The sequence below is a fragment of the Piliocolobus tephrosceles genome, chromosome 16 (genome assembly GCF_002776525.5).
Source record: "Piliocolobus tephrosceles isolate RC106 chromosome 16, ASM277652v3, whole genome shotgun sequence".
Taxonomy (NCBI): domain Eukaryota; kingdom Metazoa; phylum Chordata; class Mammalia; order Primates; family Cercopithecidae; genus Piliocolobus; species Piliocolobus tephrosceles.
This window is the reverse complement of record NC_045449.1, coordinates 6148457-6155816: the sequence shown is the minus strand read 5'-3', so window position 1 is coordinate 6155816 and position 7360 is coordinate 6148457. Positions and strand designations below refer to the sequence as shown.

General features: G+C 48.2%; 1 non-coding gene across 1 annotated transcript; it reads right to left on the bottom strand.

Moving 5' to 3' along the window:
* Positions 1–1045: 1045 nt before the first annotated feature.
* LOC111521388 lies at positions 1046–1171 on the bottom strand. The gene has a single exon (XR_002724931.1). It is a non-coding gene; the product is annotated as a U6atac minor spliceosomal RNA (small nuclear RNA).
* Between the last annotated feature and the right edge of the window lie 6189 nt (positions 1172–7360).

Sequence of the window (7360 nt, the reverse complement as noted above, 5' to 3'; positions counted from 1 at the left end):
AATACATAACATACACAAAAGTCATTAGTCTTCTTGACCCTTGGTATGTGACTGTTTTCCTCCTCTTAGGAGCTTTTGCAATCTTTATTCTTGATATTCTGAAATTTCATGGTGATATGGTTTGACTGTGTCCCCACCCAAATCTCATCTTGCATTGTAGTTCCCATAATTCCCACACATCATGAGAGGGGCTAGGTGGGAGGTAATTTAATCATGGGGTCAGGGACCCTCATGCTGTTCTTGTGATAGGGAGTGAGTTTTCATGAGATCTGATGATTTTATAAGGGGCTTTCCCCCCTTTTGCTCAGCACTTATCCTTGCTGTCATCATACGAAGAAGGACATGTTTGCTTCCCCTTCCACTGTAACTGTAAGTTTCATGAGACCTCCCCAACCCCGCAGAACTGTGAGTCCATTAAACCTCTTTTTCTTTATAAATTACACAGTCCCAGGTATGTCTTATGAGAATGAGCTAATACGCAGAGTAATATGCTTTGGTGGGCCTTTTAGTTTCCTTGCTATGGGCCCTCAATAAACCCACTCAATCTGGAAATACTTGTCATTTGATTTGGATAAAATTTCGTTTAGAATTTCTTTGATCATTTTTCTTACGATTTTTTTTCTGTTCCCTCTGAGACTCCTGTCAGCTAAATATTGGCTCTCATAGATTGATATTCTCAATTTTATATTCTTTATTTCCTATTGACCATCTTTTTTCCTATCCTGTTTTTGGGATATTTGTTCAACTTCATTTTCTTTCTTTTTTTTTTTTTTTTTTGCCTCCCAAATCTCTTTTATTGGGGGGAATGGGCCTCTTGGGGGTCCTCACTGCACGGCTTGTTCATTGGCACTGCTTCCCGAGTCCTGGGGCTTCATCACATCGGGCAGCTCAGGTGGGCTGGAGAACGGCTCGATGCACAGGGCCTCAAAGGTGTCATCTGCCCGGAAGGCCAGCCCCACTGTGGCTGGGGCCTGTGGCCATGCTGTTTGACTGGTGAAGCCACACTCGCCCAGGGTCTTGCCATCATCCAAGAGTTGGTCATCCTTAAAAACGATGGTTAGATGCCACGAAGTAGGTGGCAATGCCTTAACCGTATGCGTGTTGTCAGGCCCGAAGGCCTCTTCCATCCTTGTCAAGGGGAGTGCTAACCTTCTCTCCTTTCATACAACACTCAACTTCATTTTCAAACCTTTCTACTGATTTTCGTATTACTGATACCATATACTTAATTTCTTTTTCTTTTTCTTTTTGTTATTTTTTTTTGAGACGGAGTCTCGCTCTGTCGCCCAAGCTGGAGTGCAGTGGCTGGATCTCAGCTCACTGCAAGCTCCGCCTCCTGGGTTTACGCCATTCTCCTGCCTCAGCCTCCCGAGTAGCTGGGATTACAGGCGCCCGCCACCATGCCTGGCTAATGTTTGTATTTTTAGTAGAGATGGGGTTTCACCATGTTGGCCAGGCTGGTCTTGAACTCCTGACCTCAGGTGATTTGCCTCCCTCGGCCTCTCAAATTGCTGGGGTTACATGTGTGCGCCACCGCACCTGGCCTCTGTAGTTTTAATTTCTAAGAGCTCTTATTTTCTGATTGCCTCTGTCTTATGAGATCTTGTTCTTGTTTCACGGGAACAATATCTCTTTTTTAATCTCCCTGAGGATATTAATTATAAGGTCTTTGAAGTTTTCCTTTTGCTTACTGTATTGGCTCTATTTCAGCAGAGGTCCTTCTTCTATCTATGTCTGTTTTGGTCTCTTATATTGAAAAATTTCCCCAAATGTCTAGAGATTCTCACCAACCCACGCATATTTAAGAGCGAGACACTAAAAGGTTGGTTGGACTCTCTGCAGGTGGGCTAGGCCTGTTGATGGGTGAGGGGCTTTACTGTAGAATAAAGGAGCAGGGCCCAGCCATGTGGGGGACTCTCAACTTCAGCATCTGGTAGGGGTTTTCTCATGGGTCTTTTATTTCCCCAGAAACAAATAATCCAGTGTCCTGTTTGGAGATATGTGTTTGACTGGCAAACAAGCAAGCAGATGGAGCTGGAGAACTTAGCCTGTAGGATGCATCGTTTCTCACACTGGCCCTCTGATGTGCCCGTATCCCTGAGTCAGGAGCTCTGCTGGTCCAATTCCCTAATCAATTGCTTCTACCTTGCAGGGAGGGCAAGTGAGGCCCCTGACTGTTGGGGATGAAGGACAAGACCTGGGAGACACCAATTCCTTTGTTCAGCCTTGGTCTGAGCCACCACCCTCAACATCACCGGATGTCCCTAATTCCTGAAGCTTCCTGGGGCATGGCGGGATTAACATTTGCTTGTCATTGATCTTCCCTCTGTAGCAACTGAGGCTTCTGTAGAAATGAACTCTCTCTCATTTCCTGGGCCAGTTGTCACTGTCCCGCCTGTCTCACATTTGCCATACTCTCTCAGCTGCTCCTTCCTCCTTGTCTGCCCAGTCATGTTAACGGGGTTTTGGGGAGGAGCAGAGATTGTTGCACCTGGTCACTCTGGCTGTGCACACTCCTCCCTCAGGCTGGATGCATCCATGGGCCCCTCCATTCTTGTCCACTTCTCTCCGCCCCTTGCGAGGTTGACTCTGTGAGCCTAACCAAGATGATCCTATGCTTTCTGGCTTCCAGTTGGGTTTGGCCAGAGGCAGGCCTTGGCAGGCGATCAAATGGTAGGGAAAAGAATGTGGTCAGTGTTTGCTTCCCCAGCTTCTCCCCTGCTGGCCGCCTTGGGCAGGTTGTATGTCTTGGTCCTGACAGCTCTCTCTCCCTGCAGTTCCCTTCAGAGGCTCTCTCCTTTCGATGTAGGGATAGGAGGGGCTCCTTACTGTTACAAACCCCAGGGGACTGTGCTATCCCTTCTTGATTTCTTTTGACTCTTCCCTCTTCGGTGTAAACAGTGCTCTCACCAGGGGCTCCCGCGTTATCCTATTGGCTTGTGCTATCCGTTTCCAGTGCCACCCTCCTGATCAGTTTCATCCATCTAGCGCCTCCTCAGCATCCCCATCCCAGCCGCAGTGCTACTCTTCTTAGGAAGTTCCGCTGAACCTCCAAGACATGATCGTTTGCTTTGCTTTACTTAACCCTAGAGTCCTCTTTTTATCCTTTAGGGCACTTTTGCTAGGTTTAATAGATGACTGTCTTCTTCACCAGATGATAAGTTCCAGCCTGCAGGGACCATGTTTTGTTCATCCTCAGATCCGCAGCCCCTAGCAGAGTGTCTGTGGGGGCTTAGTCAATATTGCCTTAGTGAGGGAGTGAGTGACTGAGAAGGCCCCCTCCTACAAGAAGCCTTTCAGGATCTCCAAGAGGAGAGCCACGTTTCTCATCTCTCAACATCAGCAGCGATGCCCCCCCTCTGCTCTTGTAGCGTTTGCCACTGTTGACCTTGCTCTGTGATTGCTGACCGCCACCCCTGTCCACTCTCCTCACGCGAATCTCCCTCTGGACAATCCAGATCTCATCCAGTTTGAATCTCCAGTCCTTGCACAGTGCCTGGCCCATAGTAGGAGCACAGTAAAAAGTTGACAGGCAAATAGCGACTGATTGGAGTTTGGGGACAGACATTGTTATCTCGGGAGAAAGACCAGATACTCTGGGTGGTGTATTTAATCGTCATTTTCTTTGTGAATTCATGATTGTTTTATTTCAGTGTTGCTTTTCCAAAGGTCTGCTTCTCCCCGGACCCGCAGAGATTGCTTGAGCCAGGCTGATCAAATGCGGGGCAGCTGTGGGAGGAGGGAACTCATGGCTCAGGGGAGAAGGAAGCTCGAGCTGGCAAAGCTGGAGCCTTGGAAACAAGAAAAACCTCAAGAAGGCAACGGTGACAGTGTCACCCTGCAGATGCCACAGGCAGAGAGGCGAGCTGAGCCTGCAGCCCTACGACCGGAGTTTCCTTTTGGGGAGGCTCAGAGAGAACAGCTTGGCAATGCCACTGGAGGTCCCTGAGACATCGCCTTCTCACCACTGCCTGCCCCTGCCAGGCAGCTGTCTCCAAATCCAGCGGATTCCTTCCTCCAGGGGCAAAATGGTAGCAAAAGCCTGGGCTCTGAGGTCGAATGGGTCTGAGTTTCTGTCTTGGTTCTGCCACCGCTGGTTATGTGACCTTGGCCTTAACCTCCCTGAGCTGCAGCCCCCTCATCTGCGAAATCGGAATTATAATAATGCTTGCTGCAGGCTGTTGAGAGAGTTAGGGGAAGTCACCCATAAAGATTGACTAGCGCTGCATGTGTGACACATAGGAATTATCTGCTGAAGGTAAGTTACCGGTGCTGTTTCCCTGTGGTCAAGGGTAGAACACTGAGAACCATAGGTTTAATTAAAATTAATGCTATTATCAACCTTTGCCTTTTGGTTCTTATTTTAGCAGCCTGAACCCATGCCCTCATGGTTTTTTCCCCTGATTGCTAAGACTGCCCCATGACTGAGCCTTCATGTCCAGCCGTTGGAATGAGTTCCCCGTCGCTGGAGGTATTCAAGGAGCAACCTGATGCTTTCTTGTGCTTCATGCTCTGGGTGAGAGGAGTGAGGGCCCAGGTGGTCGTCCCGGATGGCCTCCGGTTAGAAACTGAGGAGAGGTTTGGATCCTGTTAAACCGTGAGCCGGGGACTCCATGTGTCAGCGTGCTGCCTGGCAATTAAAATCGGGAGCGTTTAATCTAAAGAGAGTTCCAGCTTCGTTGTTTGCCCTTTTAATCTTGTCTGTTGCCATGGGAACGGCGAGTGATTGCAATCACCACTGTTTGTATTGTGAGCTTGTTCCCATCAATGCGGCTTTTGAAAAATAAGAAATAAAAATCTTGACTTTGGCACGCCACTCATTACTCTTCGTAACAAACCCCTGAGAAGTTCCGTCCAACGCGTCCTTCCCAGCACACGGGCTCTCTTTTGGCGATTCCCACCAGACCAACTTCTGGCCGATTTCTTTCCTCCCCTCTTAGGTGGCTCTGCAGAGGACGTGCTCGAAGAACTGCCTGCTGGGGCAGATTCTGGGTGAGCCGGAGGTGCAGCTCTCTGTGCTCGTGGGGAACTGGCTGCCCAGCCTCCCTCCCTGTGTGACGGCAGAGGCCCAGGGTACTGCCTGGGCCACTCCATTGCCTGCTAGTTATTATTACTTTAATAGCTCATAATCACAATAATTATCACTTTCTGAAGATGAAGAGAAAGGGATGTTGCCCAGGGTCAGAGTCCTTGCAAAGTGATAGTTTGGGAATAGCAGCTTGTGATGTGGGTCTGAGGAGTCTACGCAATGTTCTGGCTCACGGCAACCAACTTAACTGAAAACTCAGCAGCAACTGACCTACCTTCCGACGCCCCCAGCTCTATCTGGCTGGACGCTCAGGTCCAGAGGTCACCTGCATGGCCTGGAGGGAGATCACCCGGGCCTCCTTTGAGTGAACCGCAAATACCTTTGCCTTCCCTTGAAGCCTACAGAATGGGATATTGAGAGAATGTAACAATGTTGGCCGAATGCCCAGAGATAATTGATTATAGCATTTTTCTTTGAGTTGAGAAAGACTCCAGAGATCCGGGCTCCCACCCCCTTGTAAGAGCTGAGAATAAACTCCTGAGTGAGGAAGTGGCTTGCCAGAGGTCAGAGTATAAGAGAGTGTCTCCCAGCCCCATCTCTTGATTTTGTGTAAATTCAATCTCATTTGTGAGACATGCTTCAGGGTGTTTCATTTCATAAAGTTCACAAAATTAGAACTCCTTTTATTTGAAATACACACATGCCTTGGACCAATTCTTTTCAGAGAAGATGCAAGTTGATATAAAAGTTTTAAACATGATCAAGACCATCTGGCTAACACAGTGAAACCCAGTCTCTACTAAAAATACAAAACAATTAGCGGGGCGTGGTGGCAGGAGCCTGTAGTCCCAGTTACTCGGGAGGCTGAGCCAGGAGAATGGCGTGAACCCGGGAGGCGGAGCTTGCAGTAAGCCGAGATCAGGCCACTGCACTCCAGCCTGGGCAACAGAGCAAGACTCCGTCTCAAAAACAAAACAAAAAACAACACACACCTATAATCCCAGCACTTTGGGAGGCCAAGGTGGGCGGATCACAAGGTCAGGAGATCCAGACCATCCTGGCTAACACGGTGAAACCCCGTCTCTACTAAAAATACTAAAAAATTAGCTGGGTGTGGTTGCAGCGCCTGTAGTCCCAGCTACTCGGGAGGCTGAGGCAGGAGAATGGCGTGAACCCGGGAGGCGGAGCTTGCAGTGAGCTGAGATCGCACCACTGCACAGCAGTCTGGGAGACAGAGTGAGATTCCGTCTCAAAAAAAAAAAGTTGTAAACATGAGCTAAATTCTAGAAACCCATGCTTACTGGCTACTTTGTTCTCAAGCTAGAGCTGCAGGTACAGGCGAGGAGAAGGGATAGGACCTCTGTGATTCAAGATCACTCATGGCCTCCAGGCCTGGTTCAAGGACCTTCTAGTTGAGTTTCCTTGAGGGATCCACTTTATCTCTCAGGGCTTCAGTATTCTCTTCTGTAAAAGGGGGAGAGTGGAGCTTATCTTGTCCACCTAAGGTCGTGCATGAGGTTTCACAACAGCACATGGGCATAGGTGCATCTTAGAAGCTGCAAAAAATTGTATAGTATTACGGCTGGGCATGGTGGCTCACGCCTGTAATCCCAGCACTTTGGGAGGCAGAGACTGGTGGATTATCTGAGGTCAGAGTTCGAGACCAGCTTGACTAACATGGTGAAACCCCGTCTTTACTAAACACACACACACACACACACGAAACTAGCTGGGCGTGGTGGCAGACACCTGTAATCCCAGCTATTCAGGAGGCTGAGGCAGGAGAATTGCTTGAACCTGGGAGGTGGAGGTTGTAGTGAGCTGAGATCACATCAGTGTACTCTAGCCTGGACAACACAGCAAGATTCCGTCACAAAAAACCCACAAAATTGTATAGTACTATGCTGTGGCTATTATTGTCACAGATCCTAAGAGTGAGGTCTTCTGGACCAGAATTCCTCTTACAGACCAAATGTCTACATGATGGATCTAAGTTTTTACTCTTCTGTTTGGATACAAATGATCCTCCTTTGATATTCTGACATTGCACAGATCTAAGACAGATTCCCTGGTTTAGATTCTAAAACCATCGAGTACAAAAAGTGTCCCGCACTAGCCCTCAAGGTTCCAGCTTTGCAGATGAGTCACAATTTCATTCATTCATTCAGCAAATACTGACACCCCTCTGTATACCTGGCCCTATACTGAGCTCTAGGATTCAATATATATATTGAATATATAAATGTGTAAGTATATAAAACAGAATAGCTCCTGCCCTGTGAAGAAGTCTCTATGAGTTCTCTGCCTCTTCTTTTTTTCAGAGATGGGGTC